At 39.7% G+C, this 20382-nt stretch overlaps 1 protein-coding gene across 8 annotated transcripts in view; it reads right to left on the bottom strand.

Moving 5' to 3' along the window:
* CALD1 (caldesmon 1) overlaps positions 1-20382 on the bottom strand; it is a 197220-nt gene that overhangs the window by 147341 nt on the left and 29497 nt on the right. For 2 of the 8 annotated variants that reach the window (XM_062591030.1, XM_062591054.1), the window contains exon 2: positions 6967-7055. The exons of the other annotated variants lie outside the window; for them this stretch is intronic. The gene's annotated coding sequence lies outside the window, so the exon portion shown is untranslated. The remainder of the gene's footprint in view (positions 1-6966; positions 7056-20382) is intronic. 8 annotated transcript variants of the gene reach the window in all.

Here is a 20382-nt window from a genome sequence, read left to right as displayed (position 1 = left end):
CTGTGCCAGTGAGTGGATCACCAGCCTGGTCCAGAGGCAGCATTTACGACATCTCATCATTTACACATGCTCAGAGTACATGTAAAAATACTGTTTTATTCTTTCCATGCCCCACTCCCAATTGTTCAGTATTTTTTTTATTTTGATAATATTGCATTGATATTGTGCTGATAATAAACATACCTAAATAAAAGACAGGTTCACTTCCCTTTCTAAGACTTTCAGCTGATTATATGCTTGCTTGTGCAGATCTCTTAAAATAAAAATCAACAGCTGGGCAAAACAACAAAGCACATTTGAACCTGTTAAGAATATATTCTTAACAGGTCTCTGGTGAACTTTGCAGGAGTTACACCCAATATAAAGTTCACCCTTTTTTGTTTGATTTAGTTCTTCTTTTCTTTTCAGCAAACAAGGTGATAAATGATTATACACAAACACGATGGTCCTCCTTGATTTCCACAAGCCTGGACAGCATAAGCTTACAGGTCATGTAATGTGCTTTGCTGCAGCCTTTTGCCCAAATACTTTACATTTGCAGGTCTTTATGTTTTTCCACTAACGTACAAACTTGAACTGACCCTGACAGCAGCCTTACAAAATGTAGCTACTACGTAGTCATCATTTTCTAACCCATAAAGACAAAGGGCTGAGACATTAAGTGACTTGTCACACACTTCAGCAGCAAAACCAGGGTCAGAACTCCTCAAATGATCCCAGCTTCCTGAAAACACATTGTTTGTTGCCTTTAGCTAAAAGCCAAGGACATGTTTTCCGCCAAATTTGCATCTTTGAAAAATGCCATTAAAATTCACAATCAGAAAGCTCAAAGGGTTTAAAGTTGGACATGTTATTCCAATTTTTTGGATGTATGCATCAAATCACTGCACGATGTGGTAGGAGAAAGACTCCAAGCAATATTAAATGAGTTACAAAAGGCAACAACACAGGGCAGAAAGGTAATATCCCTAATACAGCTCTGTGATGGTCACTCCTGGAATACTTCATTCAACTCTGAAGAACTCACTTCCTGAATGATGATGATAATCCAGAGGAAGATCACAGGTGAGCCATAAAAACACTAAGCAAGCAGAGGGACTGACAAAGAAATATTAAAAGAGCTAAGGATGCATCCACTGACTAAATCCTAAGAAGAGGATGAGAAAAATCTCAGCAACTATTAGAACAGTATTAGCAAGGACAAAATCATTTCAGAGAAGCTAGAGTTTATAGCTACAGGTAGTAGTATAATAATAAAATAATGGAAACAGATATACTGGTCAAGAAAGTCATTTTTAATAGCAAAATCTACTGGACTGCAGATTAGACCTGACTAAATAATATGCTTCAGCATTCATACTTCTCAAATTTTGGTTCTTCTTAAGAACATAGAAATTGTCAGCTAAATCCTGAGAACACTCCATTTTGAAAGTTTTGGGTGAAAACACATTTTGAAATTTCCAAAATTAAATATTTGCGCCCTGGTTAGTGGAACTTCAGGCATCCAGTAACTGAGGGGTCACAGATGTGTCAAGCTCATTGCTTTTGTACTACCCTGGCTATGTTTCTGATCAGGATCTCCTTGACACACACAGGCTAGCCCTGTGCATACCATAGCACAATGTCCTGTGAGGGACATCCACCAGATGCTCCAGTCTCTCAGGGGCACTCTCCTAAGGTGCTCCCGAAAATAAATGTTGCGTCCATTCTTTTTGGCTTTGGGATGATCTGAAAGGATACGGGAACTCAATATTATCTGCTTCTCCTCTTCATCTTTGCTTTCTTTCCCTCCCCTCCTTTAAAAAAGGGGGGGGGGAGAGAGAGAAAAGAAACCTCAAGCAACAAACTGCAACAGTTTCAAGAATCACTGATTCACTTGCTCACCCTATTCCTCTGCTGGAAGCTATCATGGCCTTGATGAGTCTGCCAAAGGGAACATATGCTTTTGCCTTAGCCACTCAGGTTCACTGCAGTCTGTTTTTCATCTAACAGCATAATATTCAACTACCAAGCTTTGGGGTCTAATTTCCAAGGTGGGCAATTGGGATTCAATCTGTAGATAAACACTAACTTTTGTTTTCATAATGTTAAATTTTGGTTCCTTCGTCCTAGAAAATGCCTTTTTTTTTTTTTTTTTTTTTTTTTTTTTTTTTTTTTTTGGCTATCAAACTTCAGTGACCATGCTTAAAGGGTTCCATTCATCTTCTTTTATTAAACCCACCAGTTCTTAAGAAAAGCAGTGGCTACCTACACCATAAGATATGTGCACAAACAGTAAGTACATCAAAAGCCCATTGCTTTTTGGCCAATTTCCATATAACCTAATATGGTTAAGAAAATGTTTGACTGGAGCCCAGAGCGGAGTGCCAAACTTAACAGCTCTGCAGTAAGCAGAGTGCCACAGAGCCCTCTGCTTAGGCTCACTGCAATTTCAGTTCAGTGCCATTACTATCCATTCACATTAGCTAGACCATAATTGTACTTCTACACAGTTACAAAACACAGATCTTTTTGTTCTTGTTCCCCAGCCAACAAAGATTAACGCTAGCTGCCATACAAGGCTTTCAGAGATAGAAGTTCCTTGGAGTGTTTCCCTTCTTGGGCTAAATATATTAAGGAAACCCTGGGCATCCCAAGGATATAAAAGAAACTTCAACACGCACTGCATGAGGTATTCTGCATTTATGTAAAACATCTCTCTGGGGCTGTTTAAAGGGCTCCAGTACAACACACGTTCTGTATCTGCTGCTAATTTTCCCGAGAAGTTATATAATATCACATCCATACACAGGGCAGATATTTTCCTCACCATCCTTCTTGCTATTACTGTAGCTTATAAAACTTAGCAATGCACAGATTGCTTACCTGCCACTCTATCTCTGAGTCTACCGCAAAATAAACCTTGTCCATTTGTATTCGCTATTTGTTTTTTTCCCCTCTTTCAGATTTCACTTGGCAGCACATGGCTGAGGATTTTTTTAAACATTTAAGAGGAAAAAGGGTGACAAAGCAAACGAACGACATTATCACGGCCAGTCTTTAAGTCTCACTTCAGTCCTCTCAGTTACTCTTTTATCTAATGCCACCGCAATCACTGCAAAGTCTGATAACAGGGATTTGGCTACAGAGGAAAAGTGGATCGCTGAACTTGTATCACGGATATACATAACTTTAGGCATTACAAAAACAATACCACCTTGATTATGCAAAAGGGTTAGCCGGCCTCTCCCAGATCATTTCCTATGAGATCATACGCAGACTTGGAAACAGAAAGGACTGATTTCAGGAAGTTTGGAAGCCTTTTATGGATTATATTAACAAGGCACAGGCTGTTCCTTAAAAATGATTGTACATCAAATTCCATTATTGCCACATGCCCTTGGCTGGAATGACTTTAGCATACATGATAGTACCAACAACCACCAAAAATAGGCAGCAATTCCCTTGTCATTTAATACCCAGAGGGTGGGTTTGGGGGGATTTTTTTTTTTCAGTGCTGAGTATTAATTACAGGTTTTGAGGTGTGGAGAGCATTCAGTAAAAATGTAGACTTCTTAAACTATTCGAACTATTTGTAAAATAATATAGCTCAGGACAAAAAAAAAAGATTGTGGGAATTAATAAATAACACAGTGGTTTTGACTAGTTTACAATGGGATATCTATTAGATTCCTCAGACCTTAAAGCATCTTAGAGTTTAGCCATAACCTTGAAAAAAGTTAAATGCCTATCTTGCATAGGTAGGGAAAAATAAGATTTTAGAATACCATTAGAGGGTTAATTTGCTTTTTCCTCTACAGTACTAATAGAAAAATATACATCTACACAAAGGCACATCAATAGTGTCTGAAAAAGACTATTTTAGATTTCCTGAGTAATTGAGGTCTTAGCTAATATAATTACTACCACATTTTCCACACACTTTTATTACTAGCCTGAAACAGAAAATTAGAAAGCAAATCAGCAACTGCCCTCCCCCCTCCTAAGAATTAATGCAGTGAATGTTCTTTTTTTTTTTTTTTTTTAATTTCACATTCAGGTATTACACTGTAGATGCATATGAGCAGGACAGATGCCCCATAGCATGCAGCAGAGGTGCCCTGCAAGTCTGAGCAGACCCCTGGGTTTATGTATGCAGTTACTGTTTGGAAATGCCAGGTTATTACTAACACTCTGCCCTTCAGCCTCTCTAGAGAGGCAACGCAGGGCTTTTGCATTACTTCAGTTTCATGTTAAGTCTGTGGTGATGCAAAAACTGCATGCTGAGCTTCGTAACGCCTGTGCTGTGAGAGGCTGAATTTCACTGTGCGAAGCAAACTAATCTGTTAATTTATTAGACTAGCTAACACTCATTTATGTAGCACCAATATCACGACCAAATTTTGTCCTCAGCTGAAGGTAATACAACATTTTTAAACAGTAGCTCTCAAAGAAATGCAACAATCCTTCCTTCTGTTTATAGCTGGGGAAAGAGAGGCATGGATAATTGCAGGTTTTTGCCCAAACCTTGCTAGTCATCCAACAGCAGAACCTCCCAAGTCCCAGTTAAGTGGCTATCCCCCCAGCAGCCTGCACTTTCTCCCATCATCTGCACTCGTCTAGTGTGTATTTAATCAGCATCGCTGCTAATATGACTAAAAACAATGTATTTAGAAGAGATTCCCCTAGTGTCAAACTGTCATCCATTATTAGGAATAAGACACATTTTTTGCTCGTTTTAGGATGGAGGAGAAATTAGCAGCACCTGAGCAGAGAAAGGAAAAACTCACAAGTTTTATTACAATTATTTGCCATGGGGGTTTTTTGGTGACTGTTGCCTTCACTTGGTTTGGGGAATAATAATTTCTGATATAATCTCACAGGCATCCATCCTTAGTGCCTTGCCTTGCCTTGCCAATTGCTATTTATAACAGCAAAAGTTCAAAGATGCTTGTCTTTTGCCCTGAAAAAATAAGACCTTTGGCCTTTAAATTTCTTTGGAAAGTGCTTCAGAGAAGACTGTTACTCTGCAACAATGTTTCCTTCCAGTAACATTTCCTCTTAAAATATATGGCCCAAAGGAGGAACACCAGACCTCAAGTATACCACAAATATGGACAAGTCTGCCTGCAGGCGTTTGAAGGCTGGGAATTTGCCCAAAACACTCTCCTTCAGAATTAACCAACTCTCTGTTAGTCAGCATAGTTAACAGCCCCCAACACAATTCTGCTCTTACTTGCCTTCATCAGCACAGCTCACCCACTGCATGTTGTATTGCTTTCCACTGTTTAGGGATTAATTATTCCCAAGGACTGAAACTTGAGCCTTTACACTTCCACATCCAAATAAAAAAGTATTTGGAAGCCAATATTGTCCAACAGACTATCACTTTTAGGTTTCTGTTACTCCTGGCTTCATACCAGCTCGCTCTGTCTCTCACTGCCCTCATCTCCTGACAAAGGCTGTGACAGCCAGCGCGCAGAACAGGCAAGTTACGGCTGACCACACAAACTCAATATGTTCTCCGGATTTTGCCATGCTTGGGGCTTTGCAAATGTTCTAAAAGACTGACAAAGCATGAGTGGGTGAGGGATATAATGATCTGCCTGATGAACTCTAGTTATCATAAAAGGCTGATTAGAAAATAGCATGAGAGAGGCATCACTGGTCAAAGGCAAGGCTCTGCCTGCTGCTCACTCGCTGAGGGCTAATGCAGACATGCAGCCATCAGTTCTGCCATGCATATCACTGCGACTTCCTGGGACATTTGCAAATATTGCTGTCACAGGAAAAGTCAAGAAGGATCAGATATGTGATATCCCTAAGACAACAGGCCTTGACAGTGCCCAGCATCAGTCACTTCAGGGAGCTGCTCAGCAAGCTCCACTGTGAGGCAAGTAACGATTCAAGGCCAGTCTCTTCCTTAGTTCCTGATTAAAAAGTCTTCCTCACAGATTTTTTAAATCCTTTTTTATTGTTTTCCCTAGTCTTCACTTTTATAACTCTGTATTTGGTCATTATTTTGCATAAATGTTCCACCCTTTTAGAACAGTGTGGTATACCATTTGCAACATATGGCATTATAGCCTCCACCTGTGTACTTACAATGATGGAGCTCCCTCACTTGCAGCAATTTGTGCTAAAGCACAATTATAAAACAAGCATAGCCTGGGAACATTTATTATTATTATTGGTTAGCAAGACTCCTATCAAGTGCTGACACAACAATCTTTTGAAAGCCAGGCAAATTTTCTCCCACCTGGCAAGTAGAATTGTTTTACATATCCCTAACCAAACTAAAACCAGAAGACCTAGGGAATATACAGTCGTTGGCATTGCTATATATTCAGCAATATTATTATCTTAATGACATATAATAGTCTCCATAATCACAACCTTTACTTAGGAGAAAGGCTAGTGTGGCTGTTGAGCTGAAATAATTATCTCAGTCTGTACCTGCATGTACAGCTGGGGGTGGAGGGGAAAAGTGTATGTGCAGAGATTCTCTCATGACAGCGCATAGTTTTAATGACAAAGATAAATGAGAGTTAGGCCTTGTCAAGGGAAGCAATGCTCCCTTCCCATTCTGGTAGTATCTAGGGACCGCATGAGAGCCACAATGTAGAACAGTTTCTCCAGCATTCCAGAAAGCTAGACTGTTGTACACATATTTACTCACAACCCTTATTCCAAAAAACACACTAACAAAAGAAAATATCAAGGTGGAAGTCTCTGCTCGCAAATAACCAATTTCTGACAGTCAGTTCAGCCAAGGGCTACCATGAAATATCTTCCCAACATGTTAAATTAAGTTGGATGCTAACCAGCCTAGAAGAGTATCTTTTCACATCAGACCTTAAGCACTGATCAAGACTAAGATAAACCCAAAGTGCTGCTCATGATAACAACAGCCTGAACTGAACAGAAAATATCTTCAGAAAAACAAACAAACGAAACCCTAACACAAGCATTAATAACATATCTCACCAGTTGTGATGCCCCCGAGCCTGGCTGGAAGATGCTATCTCTTCAGCTCCCAAGGAACTCTTTGAGTAACCGAAGGGTTACCACAGGTGCTGGAAAGACAAAAGTGTTTATGGAGGAACGAAGAGGGCAGCAAAGGCAGAGGAGCTTTACAACAAGGATGATTTTGAGTGAAGACATCCAGATCATGATCCTCTCTGCAGCTGGCTAGGTACTGCTGTGCTGTTGACTAAGCTGACTTGCAGCTGCTCTACTTTCTCTAGTGATTGTTCCAGCAGGGAGGAGGAGTTCCCAACGGGGAAGGGGCAGTTCTGGTAGAGTCTGCAGGAATCGGGGGTCCTGCCTGAGGAAAAGAGCTACTTCTGCCCCCAGAGGAAACTGCTTCATTCACCTGAGCCTGCTGCCATCACTGTATCCCAATGGGATACATAATGCAATCCTGAGAATGTCTCTGGTGAAGCTGAAGAATAGCTTGGAAAGCATCAGCCACAGACCCGAGAATTTTAGAGAAAAAACAAACTAGAATGATTAATGTGGAACCAAATACGATTATGCTCCCATGATTCACTTGACAAAAAGTATCTGCAGGAATTTCATATTTTTTTGGCTGTAGACCAATATGATTCCTTAATTGCCGGCTGCCTCTAGTCAAAGATGCAAAAATGTTTGGCTATTTCTGCATAGCTGCTGGAATGCATTTACCTAGCTTTTGGTGGTAGGTTGTTTGTTCATCTTTACAGGTACTAAGCCACTTTGTGACTGTGATAGAACAACCACCTCTGAGTAGTAGCTGGATAAATGGTAGCAGCTTGGGCAGCGGGCAGTGAGATTGGTAATTCCCTCCAAGAGATGCCTCAGCAGGATCACTGGAGAGTTGCCTAGGGAATAGGCTCAGAAATCCCACTTGGAGTGACACAATTGAGAAACCACTCAGGAGCTCTAGGGCTCCAGTTCTCTTTTATTTATGGTGGTATGGAAAATACAAGACTTCCTAATGTCTACACACCCAGAAGATGAAAGGCTGGTGTCTTAAGGCCCCAAACACCTTTATATCTATTAAACCAGGTGAATGCAGAGATCACACACAGAGCAGTTGGCTTTGCAAGCTATATTTAATTAGACAAATACACAGTAAACTGGACTTGTACTCTCCTGTTCACCCTCTAATCAACACAATCAGCATATGTGTTTAAGAGTATTCATTCGATTTACTGGCTTGAGCAGGAGATATGACAAAGCTCCGCAAAACCTCTGGAAAATGTCATGCTTTTGCAAGTGACACTATGCAATTTTGTTCCATCTTTTCTTAATCTCTAAACAGTGGTTTTGAGAGAGGATGTTTATTCTGGGGGGTGGTTTGGGGTTTTTAATTCTATACTGCCTGCCAGATGAATCCTTACCAAGGATAGCATATGATGGGAGGGTAAAACAGTCAGTCTCCACAATATATATAGTAGTAGCTCCATTATGGCTAAATGTAACTTGAAACTTGTTGCTTTACAAAAACAAAAAACACCTTAATTGCTCCAAGAACTACCTCAAAGGAAAATCATAGCTCTGTCCAGCTGAGGTGGCAGTTCCTAAAAGGAACTCTACTCTGCTGAAGAGCTCCCCGTTTTCAGAGGTGTGCCACATCCAGGACAGCTAGCTACAGGAATGCAGATTCCCACTGAACATGACAAGAGGTCCAAGCTTCAGGAATACTTCGGCCTCAATAAAACTACTACAAAAATCAATAGCAGTTGAATGTTCTAGTCCACCAACTAATCTAGATCTATCCTGCACTCCAGCAGTTAATACAATCCAATGGCTGAAGCGTCATTGAGAAGTCATGCAACTTTACTAGGTAACACAGTTCTTTCAAGCAGAATTCGGCTCTTACACTACCCACTCTACCTAGCTTGCAGTGGTCATGAAAAACAAACATATGCTAACATTTACATATGATGAGGAAAATAAGAGAAAAAAAATGCAATATAGCAGAGCTAAACATTATTAACTTCTGAAACTTCCTTATTGCTGAGATATTTTAGAGATAAAGCTCCACCAAAGGTAGATAATAGTCTTAATCAGAGCATCATCTCATTTCCATTGCTTTCATTTAGCCTTGTTTTGTGTGATACACTAAAATCAACACATCATTTTTCTTAAGTGTCCAGATTCATGAAGTACTTCAGTATGTTCCTAACCAACTAAACAAGATTATTCACATAGTTAAAGCTAAGCATGTTTGCTGAAGCACAGCCAATATATACGTGCATAATATTCCTGATCAAGTACATGATATTCTCTCATAGGCTGGTGTTATTTTGCAATTCAAAGCACGGTAGAAAAAAAAAACATTATGCCATGTGTCTTCAAGAATTCCGTAGTGAAACTCAGTCATATAAAATTAATGGATGTATTTCACAATATTTATTTCCTAATGATCATGTAATTTTCAATGCAAGAAGTCTGCATTTGTGTCCTCGCAGCTATCAAATCAAAATTTTCTCCTAAGAGGAGACAATACTGAAACATCCATCTGAAAGACTTTACAAATGAGGGAATACTCGTGATTTGACAGGATCTAAGCCAGATGATCATTTGACGCAAGTCAATATTTTTTTACCCTCCTTTATACTACATAGCCTGCAAAATAAGTAACTGGAGATCAACAACTAATAAGATTGTATAAAACTGATTTATTTGACTTACTGGCAATCTCAGGATGCCACACCTTAAAAATAAAACAAAACAAAAAAACACTTAGAAGGCTTATAGACTTAATTATTTTTCAGTTCTTTCCTAAAGGAGACCAAAGCATGGTACAAATGTATTATAAATTAATAGATCAGATAAGCTTTACTTTTTTAAATCCTTTTCCTTTCCTATAGTTCATCTGACGATTATGCTTACTTACCTATTGATCAGCTGAGAAAAAAACTGAAGTTACCAGACTGGGGAAATGGAGGTATGGGTACAAAACCCAAACTGTTGTAAAACTGTTGTAAAAATACAAACTTCCTCTTAAAATTGCCAGTACTGTCTTCCTTTCATAATTTTATAGCTAGCGATGGCTACTTCTAAATAGAGAAACAGACCATTTACATTTTTATAGGCAAGCTAAATCTTGTTTTTCCATTGCTCCTTTCCAAGTAGAAATTCTGTTCTCTGCAGGAAGAGGGAAATGATCATTTTCAGAAAATAAAGTCATTACTGCTTAGATCGCAATGCATTAGACTAATATTTTTGAAAAATTCCGTTCCTTCAATTTAACTTGACCACTATGACATGCAAGCTGGATACTGTGGGTTATTTTGGCATACTGTAGCCAGTTTTGTGTAAACATGGTATAGTACCATGAATCTTCATATGCCAAGCAAAACAGCCAAGTATACGTTGTCTACCCCTCCCCTACCTCAAAAAAATTAATGGCATACTAAAAAAAAATTATATTTAAGCTCTCAGAGCCTGTCCTTAAAATCTGGAGTGTCAGTAAGTTGTCCAAACCAATGTAGAGCACAAATGACTTTCCCTCTCTAATGGATTAGGCCTTTTTAGCTACATGAAAAAAAAAAAAAGAGCCAATTCACGGTTACACTGCTGCTTGTTTTATCTCAGCACAACCCAGCTTATGTTAGTAGGGTTACAGCAATGGAGAACCGGTCTGAGCTGCAGGGCTACACGCTCCCATTTTACTTAGTCTACAGACTGATCCCTTCCGCATCACTACGTAATAGTGTTAGCGGGTTACATGACTACTGGAAATGGTTGAGACACTGTAGTCCTTCACAGTAGGGCAACCCCAGGCCTATTCTGTGATATTAAACAAAGAGTATTTACATAGTAGATCCTACATTAGCAAACAAACATGAGGGCACTGCTAGCTACCCACTTCCTTTCTTTCGGAAAGGAACTGATCTTCTTTGTTAGATCCCCATAGATTTGGCACAGCACACCATTTAATGTCCCAGAGCATTTCCATGATCATTTCTGTATTTGTTAGAAGACCAGGCAAGAGGGAGCATGGGTATAAGCATACCTTTTCTCACAGGCCAATTCCCAATATCCTGGAGAAAGTCTACCACAATCAGCTATACTGCCTCTGCCCCTAAGCCCTGACCCAACTAATCAAGGAAGGTAACACCCAGGAAAGAGCTTTTAAAGAAATCAAAACATCATGCAACACCTTCCTGGAGGACGTCAAAGCACTATACAGATGTGCTTTTAAATAATACATCCCCAAAATCACACTCCAAAAGTAAGTAATCTAACCTACTGTTGAAACACAGAAACTCTAGAATGAAACATATCAGCTGTTCCATAATACATATCATGAAACAAATACTATACTGCATTGCTATATCCATGAAATACCATACCCTCTGAAATGAATTTCAAGATACAAGCCTTGCTTGTCTAAAATTCTAAGGACAACTTCCTCCCTACTACGGCACAAACATTTAAATACCTATAGATATCAGATCTTGATTTCTAAACATCTCTGGAATATTAGTTCAGGGCTATTAAAACTGATGGCATGAGCAACAGCAAAGCACCTCATTGAAACTGTATGGCACATATGGCACTAATTCAGAGGAAAGCCTTATATACGCTGAATTGCTCAGATTTCCAGCAATTCTGGCTGCAGAAGCTCCCTAGGATTACCTGGCCTGGTTTTATTCATCTCCAGAGATAAAAACACATCACAACCCAAGTTGATCTGGGCTGAAGGCTTTTTAAAGGAGACAAATGGCAGCAAACTCATTCAGTTCAATCAGCGATGCCGTCTTCCACTTACAATTACCTTAAGAGACGGCACAAAACCCAAAAGCAGTAGCTCCTCTTTGATATCCTAACAGTGAGCAACTCACTGTGCAGAATCACGTACATACACAAGCCTGTGCCACATTTGAAACACTCAGATAAGCACCCTTGGATGAGAATTCCCAGCTTTTACATCTGATCAGGTTGAAGATAGAAAGACAATAAAAAGGTGTAACAGGTTGCTGCTTACAGATTTCTCAGATGCTTTTGAAGATCTCCCCCAAGATGCCATTTTTCACAAACTTGATATTCAGACTATTTAAAGGGACGTAGTTAAAATTACAAACCAATAGTTCTGCCTGCCTCAGGAAGGTATCATCTTTTACATTTTAGTCTTACCTATTAAAATAGACCCTTTAATTCTTCCTATAACAACATTTAAAAGACAGCTGAAACAGTTTTTCTGGTTACCTAGAGCAGCATTTACATTTTTTTCCCCAGTATTTTTTTACTACTGATGTGAAGAGCCACAGAGTTAGTAACAATCTAGCTCAAAGTATAGCTTTTAGTCCCTTTTATATCCAAAAAGGGAACCTGAATTTCTGACAATTGTGTTAATAGGACAATAATTTGATGACAACTTGGTATGGCACATCCAGCTACGTAACAGAAGAAAAAAATGTGATGTACGTTATCTCTTCTTTCTGTGTCAAAGTACAAGAACACAGTAAATGCCTGAATGCCACACTTATAGACAGAACCTTATTTTACAGTATCTGATCAGACATTTGGTTGACTCCGACCTCCCCTACTCATCTATCCTACTGCCTCTATCAATTATGGAATCAATCATCAACAGAAACACGTTATGGAAAAAAATGGCTTTTCTGAGGATCCTCTGAGTCTTGCATATGTTTACACCAAAGAAGATCATGTCCCATTTTACACATTTTTCCTTGACATTTTTGTTCCATGCTTTTCTTTGTAGGAGATGGAAGGATTGAGATTCTGTACATTTTTGTGGGACAACTGTTTTGGGCAGCCTGCCAATTGCTAAGCCAGTATCAGCGGTGACTTTATAGCTCGAAGAAAAGACAGTTCTGAAGAAAGACAGTGTTGGGAGTTGTTTCTGGTTTGTTTTTAAATCCGCAAGGCCATTATTGACAAGTTTGTCACCAGGCTCACAGAAGAGGAGTGTCATTAAAGCGCCATCTGCTCTGCAGTGTCTGCAGCACCCAGTCACACCATGCTGAAAGTTTCATCCACCTAGTAAGTGTTCCGTGCACATTTAAACCAACCCCTGGTAATCTACATCGTAATCCATACATAGTTTTTACTTTATCTCTTAATTCCTTAAGTCTTTAAAGTTTCAATCTGTGCTGACGTTAAGAATAAAATAAATGAAGCCAGATTTTCTCTGGACTAGCAGCTTGCTGCAGTGCTCAGATTCAGTCTGTCTTCTTAAAAACATACAGTTTTAAAAGAAAGGCCTTTGGCATCAGTAGGGCAATTACAATTCTGCACATGGGGAACACACTAGGCATGAAATACTCAACTTTAACAAATGCTGTGTTGACATGGACACCCAGCCAATACGTCAAGACAGGCCGAGAGCTGGATGGGACCGGAGGTTGTGTCAGCAGTGAAGAGGCACGGCACTCTCCCAGAGCCGCGTTGAAGCCACGCATCTAGAGATAAGAGCATGTCCCAAGCAAGATAAGGTGGTGAACTGATGACAAAGACTTACAAGTTGCTCCTCAGAGGTGAGGAGGAGAAGACAGCTAGACAAGCAGAGATGACAGCGAGCATGCTGAGGAGAGACTATTAATGGATGTTTACACTCTGGCCAACACCACTCGGGCCCTCGGCTTGTTCCCACATACTCTGGTAAGAGCCAGCAGTGACTCATTTTTCCTAAGCGTGGTTCCTCATCGATCCTAGCAGCCAGGCAAATAGACGAGCATGCAGGACGTGCTTCCTGCCTCTCGTCCGTCCTTTCTCATCTGCTGCATGCTGCAAGTACCAAGGCCTATGGGGCAGCTTCTCCCCCAGGCAGCAGGACCGCGGCACCCCTGTGCACACTGCACTCCCGCTCGTGCCTGGTCCTCTCCCCATGGGCAGCCCTCCTTCAGTGCCAAACACCTCCAGCTGCAGAGGGCTCCTGCAATGCTTCCAGAAAAGGCCTGTGCATGCCTTTCTATAGACTAAAGGTCAGAAGCAGGCTGCACTTTCCTTGTTTGGCAGCTGAGTATCTGCTGCTTTTAAAGCACACCCTTTAATTTTTGCTCGTATTTCTACTAGAAGCACCATTCTGTGTCAGCTAAACATTTCACAGAGGAGCCAAAACATCCCCGAATCACTCCCCACACAACTTAAGGTACGTTTTTAGAGTCTAGAGCTATTTTAGGTCATAACAGTGACTACAGTGCAAACTATATCCTCGTTTGTGAGCTGATGAGCTTTTCAAAGGCGCAAATTCCACTCGCTGTTTGCTTCAGACTGCTATAGTTTACATAGCCTATTAATGAAACATTGGGAGATCTCAGAATAAAAAGGTGAGAAAGCCTCTTGCAGAATCCCACAGTTCCAGAAAAAATCCAGTGGGAGGCTCCTACAGCAAACACAAGCAAGTCAAACACTAATCATGCAAAAGAGGGCAGCATATAACAGACTTTTTGTATTTAAATGAATCCATAAATAGTGTCTTGGGAATGGGAAAGAGAAGAAAATAAAAAAAAAAAAAGGAAAACCAATAATACTGAAGCAAGTTTATTTTGAGACATTCTGGTTAAAACATTGGTGAAAAAATGAAATGAATCATTTGAAAAAAATGCAGTATTTTCTATTGGTGCTGCATTTTTGATTTGGTAGGACCCTACTTTATTCCATAGATTTTAAGACATGTTTAAGATTCCGTAGGTTTAGTATTACATCACTAATGGTTCATAATGAAATTCTAGGCAGTAGCAAAAAAGAGATTTAATGATAGAACTCCATAAGATATGGATATGGGGCCCCTAGTGCAGATTTACCGATAGGAATGTTGAATGTGGGTTAAAACAACATAGTTGTCTGGCTCACTCGTGTGAGTTAAAATGTCATGTGACAGAATACAAGTTATGCTATTACTTGAATCTTTTTGTAAGAAGTTAATTTCATCCTGTCCTTTAATGGATTTTTCAAAGGATTTATCATTTGCTACAACTCTACTTATGGACAAGGGAGTATTATAAAAAGTCCTTTTTTCTCTCTCTATCTCTGTCTTTGCATCCCATTTCAGTTGTTCTAGTACCATGTTTGATACTACTTAGAAACTCAGATTAGAATCCTTCCAAGGACAGCATGGCACAGCAGACAGAGCCCTTGGCAGGGATCTCAGCTCCCCTCTGGTGCTGTTACTGGAATCATTTGTCTTTTTTGTGCTTCAGTTTTTCTGACAAAACAGAAAACAGTATCTAGCTCCTTCACAAAGATCTTTGAGAACAACACGAGCACATAAAAAGCACTGCCTAACAGCTTGACCTTAATACCATCTTATATTAGAGAAGAAAAGTTTGATTTAAAGATTCCTTAAGAGGAAAAAATACATATTTAACATCCTACACCTACTAGGGCTAAAAGTCACTAAGAATAACTGCCCATTCTCTGCAGTTAGATAACCTGAGTCAGGGAAAGATTACATATCAGACTCCAGAGTGGGATAACATATTGGTAACAAAAGTGCATAGGAAAAGACATTCCCTGTAATGATGCTCTTGCTAATTAGGTTTAGGATTGAAAGAAAGTTTTAGACCATATCTTAAATAAATTGTTATTTTGTCAGTTCCCCCAAGAGTAACTCTGATTAGAAAGATTTGTTTAGTTTCATATTTTTATGTCCAAGTGCAGAGAAAGAAAGAAAAGCATTGTAGAAATACTGAGAAAAATGCCTACAGAGTAATATAATCAGAGGACAAAGGACAACTTTTGCTTTAAAACATAGCAAGGGATTATGGTTTCAGATCTGTGACAAGTCATTAATAGTCCCAGGCTGATGTTCAAGGCATTTAAAAAAAAATGAATGAATGAGCTGTTCAAAGTCTCATCTTTTGGATACAACAATGCTCCTCATGATCACTCAATCATCAGTGCTGTGGTGATAGTCCAGGCATCAGACAGAGCTGCTCACACAGCAATTTATTGCACTAGAGTCCTGACAGTGCTAACTAGATTTTCACAAAATAAGGGCCTTCTACTCAGTAGGAATATTCTCCATCACTGGGCTGGTTGGGGGAGCACGCAACTTAGCTTGCTACAATGGGCCAAAGGCTACAATTCAAGCTCCCACAGCCTGTTTAGTGTGAATAATAAGTAAGCATAGAACACTGTTCTTTGTAACTTGGTTTATTGCATGTACACAGAAAAGTGGACATGACCACAGAACCCAAACTCAAAGATGAAAGAGTGTGCATGAGGACAGCTGAAAAGAGAACACTGTAGATCCCATCCTCAGCTCTTCAAAGGACAAACTTTTTAATTTCACTTAAAGCTAAAATGTAAGAGAGAAGATATCAATCCTCTGTTAAGTTTTTAATTAGTGCCTTGTTCTTTTATGCACTTGAACCACAACTGAGTGTGTTTAGATGAATTTTTTCAAAAGTTGTTAATGGTTTCGGCTGCCGATGCTAAGCTGCTATACAGGGACTTGACTTCCAAGGTAATGACAGTCCTGAGAGGACATCCAAGAATTAAAGCATTTCAAAAATAACTTGGAAAAAAACTACCCTTTGTTTTGCCCTCTTTTCTTTGAAAGAAAGAGTGTCCATTTTCCAAATTAAGTGAGAACAAATATGAAAGAGCAAGCAGAACTTTGACCCATCACAAGAGCCAGACTATTGTTTTTACATGGCATTGGTCCACCCTACTTTAGAAGGATGGTGACTTTTGATTAAACCATAGCAATTTCTGAGCAGAGTTCTCAAATCTGCCAACAATGACAAGTCCAAGTAAGTCAGTCTGAGATATTTCCATATTAGATTTACTCTCTGCTGCACTATTTGGCATTGTGTTGAACTTGAATGCAGGTAAAGCATTGGCCATACTAGTACATGCAATGGAAGTGTTCTGCATGTATGCAGTAAGCACTTGCACAAGATTTACAGATCTCTACTAGCCCAGGGTACTAGACATCCAGAAACCTGGTGCATTATAACCATAAATTATTGCTAAAAACAGTAAACAGCCAAAAATCAGTAAGGCTGCCAAATTTGAGAATGGACTACAGATGGATAAGGGAGAAGCTTCATCATCAGCTTCAATGGGGCCAAAAATTCAACGTCTTTTTCTTACATCCTAACTTTCACTTTTCTTAGAAATCACTAGAACAGTTTTATTTCTTAACTTTAAAGGAACCATGAACACTTATCCTGATCATATATTTTAAGTTTATATATACATATACATAATATATATATATATATATATATATATATAAAAGCCTGATCTCCAATAAAGTCTATTTTTAAATCTGAATTCCTTGATGTTTCACAGACAAACTATTTCACTATCTGATCCAAAACTCACTGAAGATCTTCCATCAGGCCCTTCATCTTGTGACTACCGAGGACGAGCGCTGCCAAGTTGCACCCTTGCATCTTTGTTTCTGACAGGCAGTCAGAACTGTCCATTCTACAGAACAGAGCTCAAGGGCTTCCTCGCACCATGCAGCCTAAGCCTCCAGCTCTACTAATCCAACTATAGCTCCTCCAAGGGATTTCTTTATGGTGGAAGTTATGAAAATACATGTAACATATATTCCTACACATCATAAAAGCAAGGGTTTGTTCCATTTCAGACTACAAGATTAAAAATTTATGCCATGGACAATCAAATGGAACTTACAAACCCCTAACTAATAAATGGTTATGCTCCATGGAGCTGTGTTTCTGGTCAACTTTCCTCATTAAAAAAAATGCAAAATACATCAGAAATGAGCAAAGTCAGCATTTGTCATATTTGTCAACTTCCCTATACCTTTTCTGCATGCAGTAGAGACAGACATTCGTTTTTTTGTTCAGGTCATAGCAAAAGAAAGACTGCCACATCTTTATTAGTTGTGAATCAGGCTTTTAATGTTTCCTTCTCTGTTTCATAAGTAAATCTGGTTAAAATCCTCAGGCTCATTATGTCTCAGTCTCTTCTGTGAAATCTGAATGATACTTTCTTTGAAGTTTTGCACTATTCACTTTTGCAGTCTCTGAGACGTTCTAGATGAAACGTGTTTTTACACAGAATGCATTATTAATGACCAGACACAAAATGACTCAATATTTGAATGCCAGATTATTCTTATTAAAAGCAGCTACATTTTTTGTTATTATTATTTTTAATCTTCAGCAAATTAACAGTCTGCCTGCAAGACAGTTATGGTCACCCACAACTTCTGATCCTCAAGTTTATGGGGATATTTACTAACTGTTTCACAAAGCTCTTCAATATGCTGCCTCCCTACCATAGTATCTACATTCCCCACGTGGCAAACACCCAGTAACTATCCAAAACAGCCTTACACTTCAAAACCAGCAGAACTTCTATTTGTATATAATAGCTGATGCAAAGAGGAGGAAAAGAAAATCAATTTCAATAGAGAATTACTGCCTCATTTACCAGACATCGATGATCTGCTTCAGAGAAAGCTGCTTCCTCCTTTTGGAAACAAAGCTATTCCTGGAACTTTCTATATTCAAAGCAACATGACAGTTTTTCATACTTTTCTGTTTTTAGGACAAAAACAGATTGACAGCTGGTTTCTGAGCTAGCCTTCAGCAAGGAGGAAATACAACCCTAGACTGCACTGCAGTAAAGTGTGTGTGTGGGGGGGGTTGTTTTGCTTTTAATAAATTGTTGCTCAACTGAATTCATTCTTCACAACAAAAAATTCCCAGTTGGAAAGGAAGATTTTAAAACTCCAGGCTTGTAGGAGGATTATAATTCAGGATACAGCTCTCTAAATTCTAATTTATGCAAGACGATGAATCCTCCTTCTTGGCAAGCTTTACTCCAAGAACAGGCTTGCCCCATGGCTGACCATGCATCACTGCTGACCCACTCCTCAATCCGTATGTATGCAAAACGGAGACTGATCGTGCATGACAAAAAGAGCACAAATAATTCACAGCAGCAGTCAATATAAAACAGCAAAGGGCTCAGCCAGAGAGGAGTTTCCCACTCTTCCATTCCCATGCCTTTTTCCCCCCCTAATTGCACTCCCTGGTTAACATCCCTTTAGATAACTGAGTCCTCCTTAATGTTGTACTCCTTCTGCCTGCTTCTGCAAATTTTTTACTTCTGTGTGGCCACATTCGCTGCACAGTGTGGGAGGAGCAGAGCAATGATCTCCAAGCTTCTTGTCCATGGCCTCGCAGGGAGGCTGCTGCCTCACGAGGTGAACATCACCCAAGGAGAGACAGAACCCAAGGCTCCCATTTCCTCAGCGAGCCAGCCACCAAGCTGTTCTACAAAAATCACCAATCTTTCAAAAAAAGGGGCAAAAGACCCTTCTGATAAAAGAGGAGGTAAGCCCATGAGGGAGAAGATTTCAGGTTCTGAATCCTGAGACTGAAAATGCTTGTATTTCCTGACACTGGCACATAAGCTCCCAAAAAGAAGCAGACTCCAGACAAATCTCTGTCCTTGGTGCATGCTGTCAGCCGATCCTGCTCTTTTGGGGCTACCCTATCTGCTTAACTCTTCCCATGTTGTATATAGGCATTCCCATCAGAAACTGAGGGACCTAAATGTCAGGAAAGAGCAATCCAGGTCCTCTATTCAGTAACACCCACACAGCCACTATCTTCATGGGTATCAGCCATGGATTATAAAATTTTGGACCCTAGTCATTTGCCAAAGGATACACAGGAAAACTTGAGGGGAAAAGTAGCTCTGCCAAACCACAGGCAGTATTTTACCCATCGGATAACATTGTCTCTGAGATCTCACAATGCTCTGCAGTTGCTTCTGTGGGGAAGCAAAATATTTATGCAGCTTTGGTAGTACAGTACTGCCTCTGCTGCCCTAGAGATGTTCATGTCACATATAAATCTATGTTTTACTAATGGCATCACACATCTTCCCAGACATTCCTAATTCACCCTTCATTGAGCTATCTAGGTACTTCATCACATAGGGTTACTCTGTGTCATGTATTAATGTTAAGACACTATTCCTAGTCATTTGTAGGAAAGTACATGTTCTTATCTAAATTGCTGAGACTAATAACTTGAAATATTGTCCCTGCAAAATGTACTTGAATGCTATATGTTCAGATAACTAGAGGTCTTTTCCTTTTCCCTCCCAGTGAGTGAACATAAATTAAGTCTCCATAGGAATTAACCCAAGAACAAGCTGCAGCCCCAGTTTGGAGGCACAAAAGAAGGCTGCACCATAACAGGGAGACTCATGTCTTACCTGACAGGAACAGCATGCCACATCAGGCATGGCTCACAACGGTGCTGCAGTCCTTCTGTTCCCCAATAAATCCACACCTGAAGAAAACACCACTAGGAAACAGTACTTCTTCTTTCTTAGAAGTTTCTTCATCACAAGTAAACAGTATCATACATATTCCTATTCCTTAATCCATTCAGTGAAGTATGTGCTTTGAAACTTGGATATGTGACAGTTAAGATTGTT

This window comes from Rhea pennata, chromosome 1 (assembly GCF_028389875.1).
Source record: "Rhea pennata isolate bPtePen1 chromosome 1, bPtePen1.pri, whole genome shotgun sequence".
Lineage (NCBI taxonomy): Eukaryota > Metazoa > Chordata > Aves > Rheiformes > Rheidae > Rhea > Rhea pennata.
Note: the sequence above shows the minus strand (reverse complement) of the source record. Positions and strands in the feature narration are given on the sequence as shown.